This window comes from Trachinotus anak, unplaced genomic scaffold, assembly GCF_046630095.1.
Source record: "Trachinotus anak isolate AG129_WGS33_773 ecotype Australia unplaced genomic scaffold, CSIRO_AGI_Tana_v1 ptg000019l, whole genome shotgun sequence".
In the NCBI taxonomy this organism is placed as follows: Eukaryota; Metazoa; Chordata; class Actinopteri; order Carangiformes; family Carangidae; genus Trachinotus; species Trachinotus anak.
The window spans coordinates 10,553,369-10,575,531 of NW_027273870.1; the positions used below are offsets into that span (position 1 = coordinate 10,553,369).

Consider the following 22,163-nt stretch of genomic DNA (forward strand, 5'->3'; position numbering starts at 1 on the left):
CTCTCAATCTCTAGCAACGACAGGTTAGTTAGCAATCAGAAGAGCGTCACTGACAGACATCAGAAGAGATGTTCTGAGGATCTCTTCTGTTTGGCTGACTGTTTTGTGAGTGATTGAATAAAAATAAAGCAGATTTCAGGTAAACACTCAAAGAAACCAAATCCTGCTAGATTGGCTTGGGGCATGGCTGATGGCAGCGACTATATAGCTGTGACATCACAAACTTACCTGACGGCTCGTTTTAAGGCTCAGTTTCTGAATACAGGCTGTGTGCATTTCTCTGTGGACAGAGCACTTTGATGTTTTCACAGTATTAATGTAAAACCTATAGACCCGCTTTATAATAAAAAAAGACATGGAAATGTCACTTTACACAATATGGGACCTTTGATTCAGGTCCTCTTGCCCTCGTTAAACTTGGCTATTCTTATCTTTTTAGAGCAAAATGAAAAATTACTGCTGCTTTGAATGGATAATAATGACATCAAACTATGTAAGGAAGCATTTTGGATTCCACAGCACTGATAGGAAATTGCAGATAGAGATAAGGTTGTTGCCTGTTCTGTTTACAGTTACATTAGCTTGTCTGCTTGTCGTTCAAGTGAGGCAGCAGAGGCATTACAAATTAAAAGTACCACATAAATTCTACAACATCGGTAAGGATTAGGCTGCTTGAGTTGTTTTTTAATTATTAAATACAAATACACATTAGCGCTAATTGCTTCAAAGTTTAGTTTTTGAAAAATTGGCTGTTTTAGTCTGAAGAGGAAAGTTGTTTAGGTAGCTCTTCATGTCCTGCTTTCAATTAGATATTCCCAAAAAGATTTCAATTGTAATTCAAAGTTTACTGTCCCATTAGGGTAATTTGGTTTGCAGACACTTCACAATAAAATTGCACAATAAACACAGAAAATAAAATACAATAAACATAATAAAAATACTTAAGATAAAAAGGCAAAGAAGAAATTACCACATCATAACCTGTGCAGGCAAACAGGAACTGATAAGAGAGACATTGAGTAACACAGTAAACAGGTTGGTGTTGTACCAGAAGTCACATATTAGTGCAGCATACAAACTGTTTTTAGTGTAAGATGGTTCTTTTAGCCTCCAGGTGTACTTGACATGAGATGGAACAGCCAATAGTATGTTCAGCATGAGGATCAGGTGTTTCAACTCCCAATTACATTTAAAAAATGGGCAAGGGGCAAATATGATGAAAGAGGTTGCTCAAATGAGAGAGTGTTTTACATACAGGTGTGTGTGCACATGAGAGAGAAAGAGAAAGAGGGTGGACATGGTTGTGTGTTTTTATTTCATCCCGTACAGTTGGGCTCTGCCACCGTTTGGGTTTAATCCTGAGGGATCAGGGATCAGTGAGGAGTGCTAATCGCCTAGTCCAAACACCAGGGCTATGATTAGCCACCCACTAGCCCCCACGCTAGCCACGGCTTCATATCTGTGCCATGATAGGATTTGCAGGAGGTGCCAGAGCCGACGGCCGCTCATAATGGGCTCCATTCTGTGAGATTTAATGAGCTTTGCTCCCAGAGACAGGAGGATTATTGGGTCTGTGGTGAATAAAGGCCACTGGACCCAGCAGACTCACATCACCGCAGCATTGTTTTGGTGGGTAATATGCTAATCCCAATTAGGAGCGGGGTGCAGCGGGAGACATCACATACCACAAGTCCATATGAGTCACAAAGGAGAGAGAGAATGTGTGGAAACATGAAAGAAAAGAGAAAACAGTCAGTGACAGGAACCTTTCTGCAGGCTGTGCTGCTCCCATAGTCACACTTTTCCCAAATTACCAACACCTTGCTTGGCAACACATTCAGAGACACAAAAACGCTCACAGAGGGTGTTTCACAAAAAGCAGACAAAAGTCACAAACATTATTTTACAGACTTCATATGCTCACAGAGTGAACACAAAAGGGGATAACAAAGAAGATTTAGAAGATCATAAATTGATCAAATCTCAAAACAGAGATTTTACCACCTTTTATGCCATTTATATGGTGCTGACTAGCATTTTACTGTGCCTGCTTGTTAGTTGCACTGGAGGCTCAGTGGATGGCTTGTTCCTTTTCCTTTTTTTTTTTCTTTTTTTTTCTCTTTTAAATATGTAGCCAAGACCACTTCACTGTTTTTGACAACATTATAATTGTATAATAGCACTTAAATTTCATTTTACTCACAGTCACAAGAATAAATGTAACAACATTACAGAGCACTTAAATCTATAAATTTCGATTTTGAATTTAGGGCACTGTATCAAAGCATTCAGAATCATTTCATTTCATTTGAATGTTCCCTGTGGAGCACTCTGGTTAAACTGGCTCAAGAATAAATGTGATTTGATTTCTTTTGTTTAGAAGTGGACAGCTCACTGTGCTTGACATTGTTCCATCACAAACAGCATGATTTATATCGTGTGCCTCAGATGAACGAACATTGCTTCAGTATTAAACACAGTGTGTGGTGTATTTATACCACTGACTGATGACTGATATATGTGTTGGTGTCTGTGTGGGAATATTCTTGTGTTGTTTTGTGTCTGCACACACATGTGGGCGTGCCGATTTTTTACACACATTGATTTTTGCATCTGGATTTGCATGTAATTTCCCTCCTGTGACTCAGTGGCTCACAACCTTCTGGCAAAGTATCAAAACAGGATGGGTTAAGGGATGAGGAGGGACATTATGAGGCAAAGTTATTGTATGAAGTAATGAATGAACTAATTAATTAGCTCTGTGCAGAGGTAATGACTGGCTACACTTGAGGATCGGCTCATCAGGCACAAAAGGCAACACAATGGATGCTGGCACATGGTAACATCCAAACGTAGGGTTGCACATCTCTCTGTGATAAACGATTCGATATGCATCTAGATACACAGGCTACGATTCGATTCAAAAACGATATCCTTTTATTACAGACCAATTCAATATGAATCGATTCCATACAGTGTAAGAACGATACGATTCGATTCTATGGTTAGTATTTGTTGTAGATATTTTATATAATAAGGAAGCCAAGTCTATGAAAGTGACAGTACAATAGTTTCTTTTTAAATATGTAAAAGACTGGCACTGGCAAAAAAAAAACAGAACAATAAAATCACATGTCAATGTATTTATTTTTAGACATGGACCAAAAAAATGTCTGGCTGAATCGTTGGATGGGAACTCCAGAGGTAAAAGTAGCACAGAATAGTAACAACAAACTTTGTTCGAGCTTCCCATCCTTCTTATAAAACCCAAAAACGGTCCACACCTTGGATTTTTGTTTTTGTTTCCCCGAAAATCTTTCTCAGTGCGTTATCACCTTCGGTCAGGCTGACGCTTTCGTTCTCCACCTCCTCCATTTTCCGTGTCGTCCCTTGTTTATCACTCATGCTAATACCAGCCAGGCAGCTACAGCGTTTCGCGGGCAGCCTCAGCTCTCACGTTGTTTTAGAGACCTGGTGCGTGTGTAATGCCGCCAACCGATTCAAAGTATTGCGATACCCGATCCATGACTCTATAACAGATTCATCTAGGAATTCAATGATAATTCGTATCGATTGAGGAGGCTGCTACCGATGCAGCCGTATCTCTCACTTGTTGAACCGAATATCTGGTCGCATCAGTTTATCGTTCACAACCCTATCCAAGCGCAGGGATTCTTTTCATGCACACCAGTCCTGTTCTGTTTTTCAACCTTAACACAGGTCATCTGTTTTGGGCTCAGTGTGAAGTCTGCAGTGACAAAGACGTTCATCAGGTTCTCAGTATTAGTCTGACTGATCTGGTTTGCAAGGGATCAGAAGAAAGGATTGCTTCTGTTTGTTCGATGAAATGACAGTTTTTCTTTCTTTTTTTTTTTTTTTTTTTAAACATCCACTTCAAAGTTGATCCTTTTATCTTTACAGTGCACAGCCACTGGCGCAGCAGGGGTGGTATGTTAGCAGGAGGGCCCTTAACTACTGAATGAAAAACCACCTCAAAGAATTGCAGATTAGAAAAGGGAATTGAATTGCCTCATTCAATCCAGCTAACCAATTTCCTTCAATAAATATGAAAACCAAATAAGCCGCAATGTGGTAGACATACTGTTCATCACAGAGACTGAGTGTATAAGAACTAAAACAAAACCAAGGGCATTTGGGGGAGAGATTAAAGAGGCATTTTTAAAATTATAGTCATGTTTTGTTTTTTTTTTTTGTTTTTTTTGTTTTTGTTTTTTTTTTTGTTAAAGTGAGGGGAAGCGGAAATTTCCATCAATAGATGGCTCTTGGTAATATGCAGAGTAATGAAGACCTTTCCATGTCGTAAAAGCTTCTAATTTCTAACCACTTCACTTGGAAGGCACACTCAGCAAATCCTGTCTATTTAATGTCAATAGGAAAAACAAAAGGAGGCTGTGGAGAATGGTAGCAGGAGGAAACATATGGCTAAACCCCCATTCCGCCAATCACAGCAACATGAGAAAAAAAAAAAAAAAAAAAACATATATGAAAAAACACAGACACCAGGCTGCAGCCTGATTTATTTTCCCTCCTCATCTCAATTCCAGGAATTTTATGAATGGAAAATGTCAGGGGATAGTTTTTCCAAAGCCGCTATGGCCTGCGTCTCATGAGCTTACCATGCTGTTCTGGTGAGTTCATGCTGTCTGGAGCGACGATGTGGAGCGCCACTAGAGAGGACAGGACCCCTGCACACCCATATCCACTTTACTTTGCTTTTAAGTGACAAAATGATCCATATCAAACTGAAACCTCTGAAATCCACACACAAACAATTAGAAGTACAGAGGTTGTTGCTCCTTCTTTCAAGACAACAACATCTTAACAAGACCTCAGGCCTGTTCTCCTTCACACATCTTCTGGTTTCAGTGTTACAGTTTAGTGTTGTGTTCATTTCAGCTAACATTTGACTGCACTAGGCCATATAAAACAATATGTTTCCTTTTAACAATCGTGCATCACATGGAGTCTTTTCCTGATGAATGACAGCAAGAATTGTCTTACAGTGGAAAGCACTTTGGCCAATCAGCCTGATCTGCTGTCATGCCAACTCTTTGTTTCCTTGACACATTAGCAGGAAAAACGTTGGTGTTTCTTTGCTTTCTGCAGCCGTGTGTTGTTAGCAAACGGCCTGCTCCTGTCTTATACAATCATTATGTCAGATGTTCATGAAAGATTTAAAACTACTGCCCTCTCAGAAACCCTCTTTCCTGTCTCACGATGGCACAGAGGCACTTTTCAAAAAGAAACTTTTATGTCTTTTTGCAGAATCAGTTTGGTGATAGTAAGCATTCTAGCTGCTCCTGAATTATTTAACATGTTTGCTCTCAAAGGGCACCCCTGGCCACACTGGTCAGTGGGCGCGCGTGTGTATGTGTGTGTGTGTGTGTGTGTTTGTACATGTATGTGTGTACAGTATGTGTGTGTTTTGCAGTTCTGTGTTGGGTAGACTCTCAAGGGTTTTGCCACATTTTGATTAATCATAATGTCCCTTTTTATTTCCTGTAATCATCACAGCTGAACTTTCAAAATAGTTTTCTCTTTACTTCTCATGAGTCATAAGTTAGAATAAACCTCTATCACTCCTTCAATAATGACTGCATATCTCTTTTCACAACCTCTGCTCTCTTGTTGTTTTTCTGTGAGGCCTAGAATCAGAGGCCTAGACACTGTGGGCTCCACCTCAGACTATATTAGTGCTTTTTTGGACCTCTCCCTTATACCTCACCCTACAACTCCTCGAATCTGAACAACCACACAGATTATTTTTTCAAACCCTCTGATATGACCCATTGGACTGTCTCCTGAAATTACGCCCCTACGGGGCAGGTGTACTGAACGATACCGAATAACGGTCATAGCTTGGTTAGGTTTACGAAACGATGATGATTTGAGTTCAGATAAGTTCTTCCTCAACATTAGGTGATCTTTGTTGTCATGGTTAGAATTATAACAACATGGCTAACTTTGCTGAACGGTCCTTGATAATAGAAACAACGTAAACTGCTACTTTCATATGGGAATCGAACACTGCTCTCCTGTGTCATATTCCAACAAAACGTCATAATAACGACCTATGGTCTCATCTTTTACAGTAGGACAGGCTTTGACAGACTACTGACTCTCTCTCCTTCCCGAGCCTTTAGGGCTGTAAAGAAGTCGAAGCACAAAGCAGATCATTGAGTGCAGGCCACAGGGCAGTCATCAGCAGCAGAACCACCACAGTCCTTATCTGGCTGGAGAATTAAAACCCCCTCTCTGATTAACTCCATGCTAAAACTACTGCTGCTAGCGCTGCAGACAGCGCCGAGGGATTAGCAAAACTCCTGGATGCAAGCCAGAGAAAACGAAGACAGACAGTGAGGAAGAAAAGTCAAAAAAAGACAGCGATAGATATAGATATAGGAGGACTGACGAAGCCGAGACACAAAGAGGAGAGGAGACATCCGGCTGTCAGTGAGTAGTGTAATCAGGACCAGATGTCTTTCTGCACTCTCTTGACTAGAGGCAGATTTTCACAGCGATTCATTTCCACAGCGCGCGTTTGTTGAGGGACTTTGACACAGGATTTCAGCCTCTTGCCTCTGTTGTTTGTTTCAGGTCCATGATCCCTCATGTTGAGTTTGTGTGGAGGCCATTGAGAAATCTGTCTCTAATGGCTCTGAGTTTTCAGACAGGCATTCATCTACTTGTGTGTCTGACCTGTCTGCCCATAGAGCAGATGGGGTTGTATAACAGACTGGTTTCCACACTGGTGCAGAGCTAACACTTTACTTGCCTTAAGGACTTGAAATCCACAATGACACACAACATTATCCTAAATGAACTTTATAGTGTTTGTTTTTTACACACAAGGTTCACTTCATATTTCATACAGCAGAGACACCATTGATTTCCAGAGCATCTACAGTATTGATTGTCACTCTTGGGGCGGTATTCATTAACTCTTCCCCACAGTTGTGCTGCTACAGACACACAGCATTAATTCAAAAGAAGGAAAGGATTTTTAAAGCCCATTTCTCAAATTGACTGCACCAGAAGATGGCAGATTTCCTTATTTCACTCTGTTACCTTTACCTGATTAGAGTTTATTCAAATAAAATTTTTAAAAAGGAGCGTAAAAGAAAATGAAATAAAGTGGTTTGTTTTTAGCCATGTATCCATGAATCCAAAATGCTTCCTTACATAGTTTGATGTCATTATTATCCATTCAAAGCAGCAGTAATTTTTCATTTTGCTCTAAAAAGATAAGAATAGCCAAGTTTAACGAGGGCAAGAGGACCTGAATCAAAGGTCCCATATTGTATATAGTGAGATTTCCGTGTCTTTTTTTGATTATAAATCACGTCTAGGTTCTATATTAATACTGTGAAAGTATCAAAGCCTCAGTCCACAGAGAAATGCACACAGCCTGCATTCAGAAACTGAGCCTTAAAACGAGTGTCAGGACTTCTGGAACTTTGCGATGTCACAACAAAACAGTCACGACTCTCAGCCACGCCCCCAAGCCCTGCCCACCTTGACCCACCATCCAACCTTGGCTTTTGTAAGTGTTTACCTAAAATCTGCTATATTTTTATTCAATCAATCGAACAAACAGTCAGCCAATCAGAGGAGTGGCTCAGAGCCTCTCTTCTGATTGGCTCATTGACCTGTTGTTACTAGAGCTCCAGAGAGAAGCCTGAAAGAGGAGATGTAAAACCAACCATGGTCAAGATTACCTGCTTAAAACCAGCATTTAGCATTGTCATTGACGTTATCATTTAGCTCAAGGCACCACTGTACCTAGATACAGCCAGACAGAGCTGCTGGTAGGATTTAGATGGCCTCAATATGCTTCAAACAAGTCAAATCAGCAAAACAGAGTCTGAATCCCCTCCACCTTTCTACTTGGATTTCAGGTTGCCTGACGTAGTACAGAATAGGTATAAACACTGCCTTAAGACATACCTGAATAAGCTCATACTCACCACGTCATTTAAGCATAATCAACCTTAGTCTTCTTTAAACCTTTTTTTAAAGTTTCCGTGGAAACAGTGGTGGATGAGTGAAAGAACATGATTATGCTTTTTGATCATTAGACTGTCAGATAAAATACACAGTCTACACTTTTGTGTGTGTCAACAGTCTCAACAGGAGAGGTGCAATCATTCACACACACATCCAAACTGCATTGTCAGTGAATTACCATATGCTTTCGTCTGCAGTCCCCTGCACACTGCAGCCTGCTGTTTGTTTTTTTGAAATTTTTAACGGCTTCATCACTACTTTGACAAACAGAGATTTGACCTCACAATGTGAACAGATAACCAGAGGAGTTTAAGGCTGAGTTTGACCCCCAGCACTTTCTAACCTTGAGAGGTTAGTACTTCAGCAGGAGATGATCAAGTGCACTCTGAGAGGAGATTTTTTTTTTAATTTCTTTCCTGCCAATCTCACAGACTCTTCTGCTGTCGACTCTCAGAAAAAATGGTTGTCAACATGATAGTAAGGGCAAAAAAAAAAAAAAAACATACATACAGATCCAACTGGAATCTATATCCATCAAGTGCTGAAAGAAAACTCTGGTTTATTGAAACTTGGTGGTGATTGAAGTTCTAGGAACCAGTAGTTCCTGTTTGTAATAGTTACACTGTACTCACAAAGTTAATTACTGAAATCCAGGAACATGGGGACACATCAGTTAGGGCAAGAACCACAAGCAGATCAGCCAACAAATCTGTAGGTGAGTCAAACTTCCTGCTTTAACTTTGACCTACTGTGCTTACTGTAGTTGTGAGTTTTTTCTGATCAACATGGATAATTGGCAACATTTTGGTTTTATCTTTTACCTTAAAGGGATAGTTTGGGTTGTTTGGCGTAGGGTTGTGTGACGTTGTCAGGCATAGTCAGTGTATATTATCTGCAGTATTATCAGTGTCTCATATGCAGTATTTGCAGAGTATATATTTCTTTCCCCATCAAACTTTGATGCGGGAATGTCACCTTAACAACAAGAGCCTACAAAAACTACCAAAAAACATAAATGGTAATAAACAAGAAATATCCTTTAAAGAAATATTCAACATTTTGGTAAATTTTCATGTTTTGATATAAGTGAATGAGAAAAGATCCATATCAGCCTCATGTCTGTGCATGATGTATGGAGCCGAAGCTGGGACATGTTAAACCTAGCTTAGCATAAAGACTAAGAACTACCAACATCACAATTGGTGTTCACAGCTGGAGTTACAGGGTTTAACTATTTCTTGCCAATTTCACCTTGGAAAGAGCCATGCCAGCAGTTCCCTCTGCTTCCAGTCTTTATGCTAAGCTACATTCTGAAACATTCTGCATCCAGCTCCATAAGCTACTTAACACACAGACTTGAAAGGAATATCAAACTTTTCGCCTTGGTTTAAGGAAGAATAGGCGCATTTTACAAAATGTTAAACCATTTTTAAAGTGTCCAGTGCAGTTACTTAAGATTTGCACACATGGTTTAACTTCACACACAGAAAGTCCTTTTGAGGGACCATTAGTCATTGCTCTGTCTGACATTTCCATTTTCTTTTCATCTCATCAGTATTCCTAACACATTAGCAATAGCTTCCATTTTGTTTGAATATGTCAGATTATTATACAATATGATAATGTATTTTGCTTAAAAAGTCAAAATCTCTCATAGTAATTTTCTCTTGAGTGACACTGGTGGTCCCAATCATGTTTTTTATCAGTGTGTAACGCGGCAACTTCATCAAAGTGCCCAAATGTATCTGATACTGTAGTGAAGAGCAATGCTGGCAGCCTTTCTCTCTCCAGCCTACAACAGCCGTGTGCTAGTGGGCTAACACAAGTGTGTTTTCAGCCTGGTAATTTGATAATAGGATTGTGAGGCAATGACTTCCAGATGCAAACTCGCTTACATTTGTACTGTAGTGTGAAGTAGCGGCACCGCCAACAGTGACCTCAGCCAAGGAGCTGTTGGTTGGATACAGGTGTTTTATCTCCTGCTACGGCAGCGGGTCAAAGGTAAAAGAGGAGATGAGAGGAGAGACATGTTACAGTTCTCTTCAAGTAAACGCATTCAGAGGGTTTAAAACTATTTGCTGCTTTGAAACAGACACAAGTTAATAGCTAAACCGGGGTAAAATAAAAAGTAATTTTGCACATGAATGAGGCAGGATGGAAACATGGAGCTCCTGAAGGTGGATATTTGGAAACAGTTTGTTTTTATCCAACCTCTGAATGTGTAACAATACAGTGAAACAATACAGCGTGTTAAGTGGTCAACGTTGTGTACAAAACACTTCACACTGTGTAAATGTGAAAATCACAATCATGAACAAACATATCAACATAGATAAAACTTTGCATGCAGCATGAAATGACATAATGTTTACTGATGCACCCACTGCCATACAGCAAACACACACACATATGCACACGCATACACAAACACGCAGCGCCTTGAAATCTTTGCTGGTGTGATTCATTCATTTTAAACTGCAGCAGGGAAGTAAAGGAGAAGAGAAAGGAGAAGTAAAGACATAAAATAGTTTGTTTCAGTGATTCTCTGCCTTCAAGCACATGTGAATGAGACAAAGCAGGCCAGAGATGTTGACTGATTTAGCCTTCTAATAGGTGCATTAAGCGTGAGTCTGTTCTGGCCAGAAACCTTTCACATCTGTTAAAGCACTGTGGGCAAATCTATTTGTCCTATTCTCTCTATCATTAATAACGCCCACTTTGCACTAACACATGACATTATTGTTCCATTTTTGCTAAAAGCTACCGTTGCTAATCATTTTATTCACTAACAGAGGTTATATTTGATTCCCTGATCCGCATGACAGTGAAACTGAACACAAGAAATCTGTATGCAGCTTTTGTGGCACCTGTTTGACTTGTCAGTCACACAGACATTAAAAAAAAAAAGATTTATTATTTGCTTTGTGCTTGTGCAAATAAGTCTGTTAATGAACACTGTTGTCAAATGTCTGCTTTGAGGGCTGTTTGGCTTTGAAAGTGGGAGCAGCCAGACGGGTTGAATGGATGTCTCATTCTTAATTCAAGGTCAATGATGCAGGAGCTGGGAACGAGAATGTCATTGTCACTGGCACAAAAGAAAGAACTGTAGGTCGTTCTTCATCACTGAATGTAATTTTCAAATGTAGCATTACCAAAGCATTCAGTTGAGCATCCTTGGTCATAGCACATTTATTTTCCCTCTTCAACCCTTTTGGTTGGTGTCCGTTGCTGTTTGAAATGTCTGTCTGCTCAGCTGCCATTACCCAAGTGAAGACAATAAAGTAATCTCGACTCTGTACCTTTTACTCTGATCCTGGTTGATTTGATCAAAAACTACTCTGAGGACATTTTGCTTCCATGGTTTTGTAAGACCAAGCACTTTGTTCAAGATATAAGAGGCTGAGCTAATCAGATAGAATCTGAACTAAACCGAGAGAGAATGACAAGAATGAAAATAGAAAATGTGAAAGAACATCTCCAAGTTATTGTGGACACAGGACAGAAATCTACTGGAATGTGTTTGAATTAGATGTTGATGTGGAACACAAGAAAAACAAACTGTAAAGTTACATCTCCACTCAGATGTTCTTGGGAAAAAAACTTTTCTATAAAATTTTATTCCCCTCTCAACACCACCACCACCACCACCCAAAAGCACCATGTCAGTGTGCACCACCAGTGGCGCAGGGCCTGTGCTGAAAGTTTTTCTCTGCCTGGACATCTTCACCTTTCTGCACTCTTTCCTGGCTGATGAAGAAGTAGGATTATTCCTCTGAACTGACAATAAACATATCAAATGTGCAGTATACTGGAAAGATATCTAAAAAAAACTTTTGCCATAATCCTTAAAATATTCATCTTTAAATGACAAGGACAGACACACTGTCAGATCCCAGGATTATCCTCACTGTGCAAATGTCTAAAAGAATGCTGCTCCCCTCTCTGCCTGAGAAGCCCTCAGCCTTTGTCAATGGATCGCAATCAGAGCCATGAAAATGACTGTATAGATTCAATGGCTGGTTGTCAAGCCACTGCCACAAATGAGCAGTCCTTTATGGGACAAAAAGTTGTTATTGCTACATTAATGTTTATTTTTAGCTTTAACTGGTCAAGCACTGCTTGCCCTTATGGCACCCCACTGTCTCAAACCATCATCTTCTCAAAATAGATGGCTATCCAATCGAGACTGCCCCCCAAGAAAGTTTTTGTAGTTCCAGCAAAGGCTAAAACATTACATGTAGAGACATGTAGCAGCCCTAGAAATTCTGGCTCTTGTCGGAGAGGCCAGATTGGTCAACTAAACTATTATTTTGGCAATTATTGCAATTGCTATATGAGTCACAATTTCTATTGGAATGATCATTTTTGCATTTCACTGTCACTGAAAAAAAAAATTAAAATGATAATGTGATTTTTGTTGGGTCTTGTACAAATCAAGCATGTTCCTTTACATCTGGAGAATATGATTTATAGGCCGGGCCACCTCTGCACTAGAATCCTCATAGTGCTAACAATGCAAAACAATGTTGTGACACACTTTACCTAGATTTTTAATTTTTTTAATTTTTTTGAAGCTTCTGCGATTTGGATATTGCACTTGACCACATTGCAATTTTGATTATATTTCGGTTAATTGTGCAGCTCTGCTTAATCCCAACCTAACTTTAATCATAACCCACTGGTTATGGGCAAAGTATCATTTTGCCAAAGTGTCACTTACACAAACCTTCATCATATACTGTAAGTGCACATGAAATAACCTGTGTAGCTGTGTCAGTCTCATCCATGCTTGTTGTTGTCTTTTGCGCAGGATGATAGCGTCTCCATTTTTAATCCTGCTGTACAAAGCTCTGATTGACTCAGCTGTTTTTTTTCAAGAAGGGTTACAGCTGTCATAAGCACAACACCAGATCATTTCAGTTGCTGAACAAATCAGAGATGTTAGTGGAAATTCAGAGGTCTGGAACAAGGGGATCGCTGAATGGTTTGATGAGTATGAAAGTAGAGTGAATCATACTCTATTGCCTCCACAATCACCAGATTTCAACCCACTTGAACATCATTTGGGAGATTTTTCTTTTTTTTTTAGATTTTTAGAGACTTGCTGATAAATGCCAGCACCTTTCTGAGGCTTTTCTAAGAGTTTGTCATGGAATAACATCTTATTTATAATGGTTTTAATTTGTCACCAATCTGTCTTGACAAAACCTCAAACAACAGTAGAGGAAGAAGACTGTTGCCTTCTCAATAATGGTAAATCTCTGCAGATCCACTAAAGCCAGAGTGATCTTTCTGAAGTAAACTGAAGTACTAGATTAACACACTCTTGTACAAGCAGAAGTGAAACAGAATAAGGACAGTCCTGTCATTCACTTATGAAAAACATAAGTCTTGAAATTCTGTGTTGCTTCTCTGACTTAAATCACGTGTACATGTTCATTTCTCACCCGCACCTGTCTTTTCCCCAGTTACGCAATTGTCCTTTTATGTGTCCTTTTATGTGATTTTCAGTATTTTACGCACATTTCACTTTTATAATTAATTTGTAATATAAGCAGCTGCCAAAGCCGCCTACATCTGCACCACGCATTATTCATTGTTAATTCATATTTTTGGCTTTTAAAAATACATGTGTTTAGAAGCTCTGCCAGAATGTGTTTGGAAATGGTTTGTTTGGTTGCATCAGCTATGTTCATTCAGATCATTTGAGAGCACAATACCAGCCCTCTGTAGGATATATTTGTGTGTGTGTGTGTGTGTGTGTGTGTGTGTGTGTGTGTGTGTGTGTGTGTGTGTGTGTGTGTGTGTGTGTGTGTGTGTGTGAGAGACAGAGAGAGAGTGAGGGAGAGACACTTTGCCTAGTGTTTGGGGCTCAATAACTTCTCACTGATGTGAAGCATCCAGCCAGAGCACTTTCAATTGTGATGTGATTAGTTAATTGGGTGAAGATGTGGAAAGCGAATTATGTGTGTATCTCATGCTACACCACTAATGGATGGAAAATACCTCCATCTCTGACCTCATCCTCCCCACACCCTTTAACCAGAAAACTTCTCATAATTTCCAACTTGTGCATTCTAAAGTAAATAGATTTAGCATCTCAGATTTATATCATCTTTCCATTTGGCTTTCTCGGGCTGTCTCTCATCATAGCAGTGGCTTGAGACCGGTTGTAATTTACTGTGAGGTTGTTATCGTTACTGTAACAAAAACAGCCAACTGGCTCCTGTATTAATGCCTTTTATCTTCCTGACCCTGTGAATGCCCCTCATTTGAAAAATGTGCCTGGTTATTAAAAACCAATCTTACACTATAAAATGTCTCATTGTGTAACCAGAACATTTTTCTGTCACTCTGAACTAATGGAAGAAGCTTTAATGTGCTTCTTGATTTCTGTTTTTGATTTCTGATTTCTGTGTTACTCCATGGTGGCTTCAAGTTCAAATTACCTTGAACAGAAAAGTCAACAGTTTTTCCAGAAAACAGCGAGCATGATTATCTGGCACTTCAATTATTGTTTCCACAAAAACCGAGCAGCTCTCTCAGTCGCACGCATTGGTCTGAAGCGTACCCACTCTGTAAAACCGGCATAACAAATCCCTTTAACAGAGACACTGAGGGCCCGCCAAAGAATGTGCTGTTCACCACTCTGCGACTGAACAGGAAGTGTACTGCTTTTCCACAGCGCTTTGCTGAAAATGGCTTTCCCATGAACGGTGGCATACAATCAGGTGCATGTGTTTTCTTGGTTGTAACATCTGCTGTCAGTCACACTGAAGAGATCAATAGACTCCCATCATTCACTCTCATCCTTCTCACCATGTCAGTGGTGCAGCAGCGAGAAAAGGTGCTGAAAACAGTTCTGAGAGTTGCTGTAGCCGAATTAACCGAGGTAATAGGTGAACTCCTCTTTTAACAATGGCTGATCCCAACCTTTGATGGGGCTTAAGGTTACTGATTGTTGGAAGGTATGCATCAGCCACAGAGAATATAGTGTTATCACTAGACTGAAACCTCCCTCCTCTTTGTGTTGTCTGCCTATTCATCTTTGTCAGACATTGTTTGTTGTTATTGCTTTTATCCAGCTGAACTCATCTTCATAAAGTGAAAGCAAAGGGATGAACCAGGGGCTGGGTCTCATCATAATGTGACTTAATAAAGTAAATCTCCAGCCTGATATTATAGCTCAGTGCTGAATATGCTTTAAAAACTAATTGTGTTTCTTCTTCTGCAGTGAATGGTAATGAAAGGGCCTATGCACACAGTTTACAAGGGCCCACACAATGTAATGAAATAATGAGAGAACTACAGTATATAGGAAACACTCCCAGGTCGCTCATTGTGAGGTTTGTTTGGTAAATGTGTTTTATCATCTCTGCATGCAACTGAATAAATAATTTTTTACAACAACGCGCTTCATCAACAGTGCATGTCGGTGTGATACAAGTGTGTGGATGACTAGTTCTAGTATATTGGAGGAACAAGTAGTGTAAATTGTCATTTGGGGAAACAAATAGTAGCTGATAGTGCTGCTGCTGACAAAGAGACGAACGTCAAGAGAGAGATGAAGATGTGGCAGCTGCAGTGGAGGTTTTGTGTTCTGCTGCAGCAGCACTTGTAAAAAATGAACTTCCTGCACTGATTGTTTCCTCAGTTCATCTGAAATCTTAGTGGTCTAATTTGCACAGTCTGCAAGTCTGCTGATCTGTCAACATAGCAAAACGTCTTGTGAGATTGTAGAAAGTCTGCTATAGCATGTCACATCTTTAACATTTTGATTGTTATCTCTATGTTCAGTTCAGTTTACTTCTTTCTGTTTTGTGTGGGCTATATGCTATTACACAATTTCCTGTGCGGCCACATTTAAGTCTCTTCCTCTTTATAAAAAGCTGAAGTTGTGTATCTACAACTTCTATCAACACAAATAGTTGTTTTTTTTAAATGGGATTGTCACTAGTTTAATGGGTAATTGGTCATAAACCAAGTTAAAAGTTTTGACCTGGTGATGGTTCTAGATGAAAAGTCAGGGGATCAAAATGATTACAATCCATCATCTGGGGAACATAAATGTGTTTGCTAAATTCCATGGCAGTTTGTTCAATTGTTGTCGAGATATTTTAATACAAACCAAGAATTTAGGCTATTCTATAGCAGCACTGGATGAAATCTCAGGATCACAAGTTATCAGGGTTCATCTTCTGGGAACCGGGAATGCACTAAAGTTTGTGTGAACTGAAATATTTATTTCTGGGCCAAAGTGTTGGACCAAGAGACAGCTGAGCAATGTAACCATTCCTAGAGCCAGTAAAGAAATGCAGTCAAGTCATACACAACACAGTTTCCATGGGACACAAAACTTTTATTTATTTGCATAGATGATTTGCTGAATTTGATGATGTTGGAAACTGGGCTCTGTTATTTTCTGCCTGTAGCATTCAGTTTGCATGTTTCAGATATTATTTGATATATTTACCATGTACCTAGTGTTAGGTCTTTTTCTGTAATTGCAGCATTGTTTTATTGTAAATGCTGTCTCTGCATTGTCAGCATGGTGTCAGAGTTACAGTGCATTTAAATCTCATGTTCTTGTCACTGTCCTGTTTGCAGCATCAACACACACTCTTCGGTGATCTATGTTTATGTGTGTGTTGCACTTAAGTGACAGTGAAAATTAATATTCTATAAAAATAAATAATAAATGACTCTAAGACTATTTTAGAAATTCTCACGTCTTGTCCAAAAAGAGGATTTAAATTTTTCTGGTATCTTTATTAAATTGAAGTGGAATCTTAAGGAACAAACTGTTTGTTTTTTTGTTTTTCACAGATGCTCCAACAGCAGCTGTTCTGGTATAGAAATAAAAATACAGAGAGAATATATAAATGTGTATCAGACATTTAGTTTTGCTTCCTGTCTACTTGCTCACTGGGGTCTTCAGAGACCTTTATGGTGACAGTTTTTCCCACACTAACAGCTGGTCAGCTGCTTCTGGGAGACTATGTTTAGTAGGGATGTCATGATACCAGCAATCTGGTAGTTGGTACCAGTACCAGTGGTATTAATTACCTAACAATGTGACAGACCCATGGTGTGAAAATATTCATTTAAACCATCAGCGTTATACACAGACTGAAAAGTGATGACTGTAGCCTACTAATGTGGTGAGCACGGTATGAGCTGTCGCTACATTAGCCTAAACGGGCTAACTTTAGCCTTTGTTAACATTGTGTGTAGAGTGTTGCTACAACAGATGCCAGCTGTCACAATTCACAAACAATAGTAACATTTCAGGATTTGTTGACATATTGATGACATGTTGTTACTATAAAGTTAACAACTGAAACTCAGCCACCCTGAACTGTGTGTACACATCTGGATGTCTGTCTCTGAGCTGATAAGATAAGTTTGAGGTGTTTTCCTGTTTGACGTGTTCCAGTTTGCTCCCTGCTGATCAGCATCAAATGCAAAATATCTTCATACACCTGTCTTGGCATGTTTTTTTTTTGGGGGGGGGGGGGGGTGTTTGTTTTGGTTTTTTTTCCATTCCTTTCCACATGTTGTTCAGGCTAGAACGTTTGCAGGGTTATTTACAAAGGGTACCGTAGATTTTGTAGAAAAACAAGTACTGACAGACTTGGTACCAAAGTATCAGTTCTCGTGACATCCCTAATGCTTAGAAAATCTGATATGACACTATCATCATCACCACTGATGAGATTACAGCTGGGTGAGGTGAGGTGATGCTGGAGGGAAAGTTTTGTTTTGTTCTCAATGAAATAGAGGGGAAAAAAACTTAATCTGTATTATTTGAATGACTTTAATCCCAAATGACCTCTGTGACTTTTACCACATTTACCAAAATTGAACTGTGTCTTTGCATGTAAGTCCTTGTTCGGAAAACAGCTTTTTTTCATTCACATGTTGTGCTGTGACGGGCAGGTTGTCTGCTGTAAGGTGACTGATGATCTCCTGGAGTGTCAGCATCTCTAATGGCAGCAACCATAAACCACGGTTGCTGCCATTAGAGATGCTGACACTCCATCATTTTCCTTCTTACATCAGATATTTGCAGAGAATCATTAAGGCCTCATCACACAGTCTTCACTGTAGTCCTGTGTATATTTTTATGATGGCTTGTCAGTGTTGGAGATATGGACCCTCTGTAAAGTCTTTAGTATACCCCTGCAGGCCATTCATCATGTCATCCAGAGGTCATTCATCACAGCATTATTACATTTCCAATGATTGTCCTCTCAGTCGCCCACTAAAGAACTGAAAGGAATTTAAGTGATACTGTTTAGTGTCTCTTCAATACAGTTTTCAGCAGCTGAAATATATGTTGCGTTCATGGGCCAGTTATGAGACATTTTATCATCAGACAAAATGTGTCTCTTGACAGAAATGTTTTTGGGCCTCGAAGCCAGTGAAGGATTACTCCATGTTTGCAGCTTTTTAATGTATTGTCTTAATATTAGAGGCTGGTTTAGACTAAAAAACACAGTGTTTGTTGCAAAAAAAGAAAACATATTTTGTGAATGGATCTGGCATTCAACAATAGACTAGATTCCTCAATAGACTTGTTTGAATACAAATGTGCCACCTATAAAAACTCACAGTGTTGGCAGAAAACCCAATGAGTGAATCACATGGAGCTTAAGTGCGAAGTTTGCACAAGCATGTTCCCTTAAATCAGGAGAATATGATTCATAGGCTGGAGGCCTCTCTGTAGCACCACAATCCTGCGATTTGGACATTGCCCTTGGCCATATTGTGGTTTTGATAATATTTTGTTCAACTGTTCAGCCTTATTTAAAGCTTCTTTTCAAATGGTTTCTACAAACGAATGTCTATCTGTGCAGTGTCAGTCACCACCAAAAGAAAAAGTTGATGGTACATATGTAAAGACGGGCCCAGCCCAGTTGAAGAGGGTGGCTGTTTAAGTTAAATAAGTGATGTAATTCTTCAGTGAGATTTTTTTTTTTTTGTGTCTCAGAAAAATTGATCACATTCAAATTAATTTACCACAGAAGAAAATCAGAAACAACAGAGGAGCTGAAGATTGAAAATAAAGATTTCCTGTTGATTGAAAAGCTGTCGTCAAAACGCGTATCTGTATTTGATTAATAATTCAGCTCTGGCTCAGCCGTGCAGCCCAGTTTAATGTTCTTAGCCATCAAGCTCCTTTGTTATCACCCAAATTTAGACTGCATGGAGATGGATGCTAGACGTCAGCCCATCGACTGGCCCCGGTCCTGCGCAGTTGATTTATGGGGTCCTTGCTATTTTGAGGTCACAGGGGTTTGCCTGAGCAGATATCACAGTGAATGAAATTGCGGCGAAGCTCTTAGCTAAGTTGGAAAGTGATGTATGCGTCAGTTTGCCCCCATGAGCTTGAGTTTTTCAGAGAGAGTGGTTTTTGATTTAGTTTGAGGCTCTGAAGTTTGAAGCACAGGGTCAGTTTGTATTGATTTCCTTCGAGTTAGTGCTGACCAGCTCCAAAATTCTTTTGGTCTAAACTCTGCTGACCTCTGAGGTTTTCCACTGAATGAATTGAAGCCACTGACTTTATTTTTTCCTCTCTGCCGATTTATCTTCCAAACGTACAGTGGGTTTATTTATCTATGAATTTGACCTTTGAGTCGGCGACTATGCACACCATAGGGGAGCGTGGGTGTGGTGGTTCCAGTGGATGTCAACCAGAACACCATCTGGACAGGTGATGCTTTTATTCAGGACGCAAAGGTTTTAGTTTTCCAAACTCTGCGGGGTTAGTCCAGGATGCCGCCTCACTCCTCTTCTATGTCTGTCTCTCATTAAAGTGTGACAATGAGAACTCTGTGCGTTTCTGCCACTCCCCAACCTCTATGAGTCTATGTCTGGGTGCCTCATTATCCCCTCCCCTGGCTCCATTAATACTTGTTTGCCTAGAGGGAGATTGGAGGTAGAAGTGGGGCGGAGTCTGGAGGTCCCGTATTGACCCGTCACTGGCTGGAGAAAGTAGACAAATAGTGTTGATCGATGGAGAGACTCGCCGAAAAGTGGGACGCCACCGGAGTGAGCACATCACAGCCGAGCAGATTAGACTGCAGGAGAAAGTCACCGCAGATACTTTAAGCTGTGGAATAGGATCAATAGGTTTGCAAATGACACGCATCAATCACTGATAATGATTGCTTTGGACAATATCCTCTCTCATAACAGAGGCAATGGGAGCCGTGTGTGAGAAATACTCAAATTAAAGTAGTGAGGATGAATCGTCCTCATGGGCCCTTTTTAAAAACACTGTCACATCAGTCCCAGTTGGCAGCAGAATCTCTTGATTGTGATTCATCTGAGGCCGGGTAGTGAAAGAAAGAAAGAATTCATCAACAAGAACATACCAAGACACAGCAAAGGAATTATTTTTTTGAGGCCAGGAGGTAGAACGACTGACATACTCCCTCACATCATTACATTAGATCACATTACCAGTGACCAGTGTAGTCCTTTCACAACAGAATCACATTACTTTCAGGATGTTACCAAACACTGTTAAATACTGTGGTTTCACGATGCTTAGCACCAAGATGCTCAGCATCACTGCTCCACCCCAGCACAAGACTTTATATGAAATACTCCGAGATCAGGAGTTTCCATATGTGTGGAAGGAGGTGCTCTGTGGAATCTGCTCCACTTAGACCCCAGATGTGGAGAAGTTTGCAAGTACAGAAACAGTGGGTGCAAACAACCACATAATGTCACATTTTGAATTGAACACTCTCTCTACTATTATATAGCTAGTGTGTGTGGTTTATCTATTTTGTGATTTTTCTCATGTATTGATATGAGAAACACCAGCTTTGCAAATGTGAGGATTTACTGCTTTTCTCCATTTATATGATTGTAAATTGAATATATTTGTGTTCAGGACTGTTGGTCGGATAGAACCATATCACTTTGGGCTGTTTTACATCCTGGTCCCCCCCCCTCCCTTTCTCCTTTTAAACCCAATCGGTCGAGGCAGACGGCCGCCCACCCTGAGCAGTTCTGTTGGAGGTTTCTTCCTGTTAAAAGGCAGTTTTTCCTCCCCCCTGTCGCCGAGCACTTTCTCTTTGTGGGAACTGTTGGGTTTTTCTCTATAACAAAGTAAGGTCTTGACCTTACCCTGTAAAGTGCCTTGTGATAATGTATATTATGATTTGGTGCGATACAAATAAAATTGAATTGAATTAAACACCTGGGAAAAAAGAAAAAATAATTGACAAGGAAAATTATTATTAATTTCAGTTTTGAGAAAATATCTAATTCCAAGGCTTTATTTTTTATCTACTAACTTTTGAATAAGATACTTGCATATCAAATTCATATAAATGAATTTATAGGTTATGAATTACATAAAATTTGTTGTTTTTTTTACTCCTGAACCAATTAATTTGAATAATCAGTTTTGTTCATATTAAATTTTCAATTATTTGATAAATTGTATTTCATTATATTATATTATTATATTTATTATGTATTACTTTATAGTACACTTAACATCATTATATAATATTCAAATATACTCTAAGAATGATGCTGAAACGTTATTTATTGTATTTATATTCATTGATATCAGCTACATGGGTAGTTGTGATGGTTATGACACGCGCTGAAAATGGAGTAAAGTTTGGATCACACAGTCCACATACACTACATCTTTGCTGTTATTGTGGTATTTTCTTTCCGAGGAATTAGCCATTTAACCACCTGTTTGAAATTGACATGCGGCAATCAAACACGACCCGCTGTTGATTTTCTTCAGACATCAAACTCGTGGTTTGTTTTCTTCAGTGCCACCATCTTTGCATGTAGAGAGCATATCTATCAGCCAAGAGTCTCTTTGTTGTTTGGCTGACTCACAGAATAAATTTTTCCAGGTCCTACAAGCATGCTGTACTAAGATTAAATTCAGGGACGGACACTTCAACAGCACAGCAGAGCTTCATAAACAGTGAGAGGCTGCACCATCAGGGTCTGGTTCATTTTTGAAGTCAGAACTGTTCAGTGCCTCCCCTTTACTTTCCATTACAGATCCTCCTAAAGCTCTGCTGATGGAGTTTTAATTTTGCTCAGCCTCTTTACGTGCCTCAACATGAGAGAACAGGACACACTAA

At 39.6% G+C, this 22,163-nt stretch overlaps 1 protein-coding gene and 1 long non-coding RNA gene across 6 annotated transcripts in view; one reads left to right on the top strand and one right to left on the bottom strand.

The window, feature by feature from the left end:
- Positions 1 to 22,163, top strand: part of LOC139636465 (potassium voltage-gated channel subfamily KQT member 5-like) — a 120,139-nt gene that overhangs the window by 54,220 nt on the left and 43,756 nt on the right. The gene's annotated exons all lie outside the window — the stretch shown is intronic.
- LOC139636968 (uncharacterized) lies at positions 7,308 to 21,313 on the bottom strand. The gene is made up of 2 exons (XR_011694497.1): positions 18,064 to 21,313; positions 7,308 to 17,994 (listed from the first exon to the last, which is right to left on the bottom strand). It is a non-coding gene; the product is annotated as an uncharacterized lncRNA (long non-coding RNA).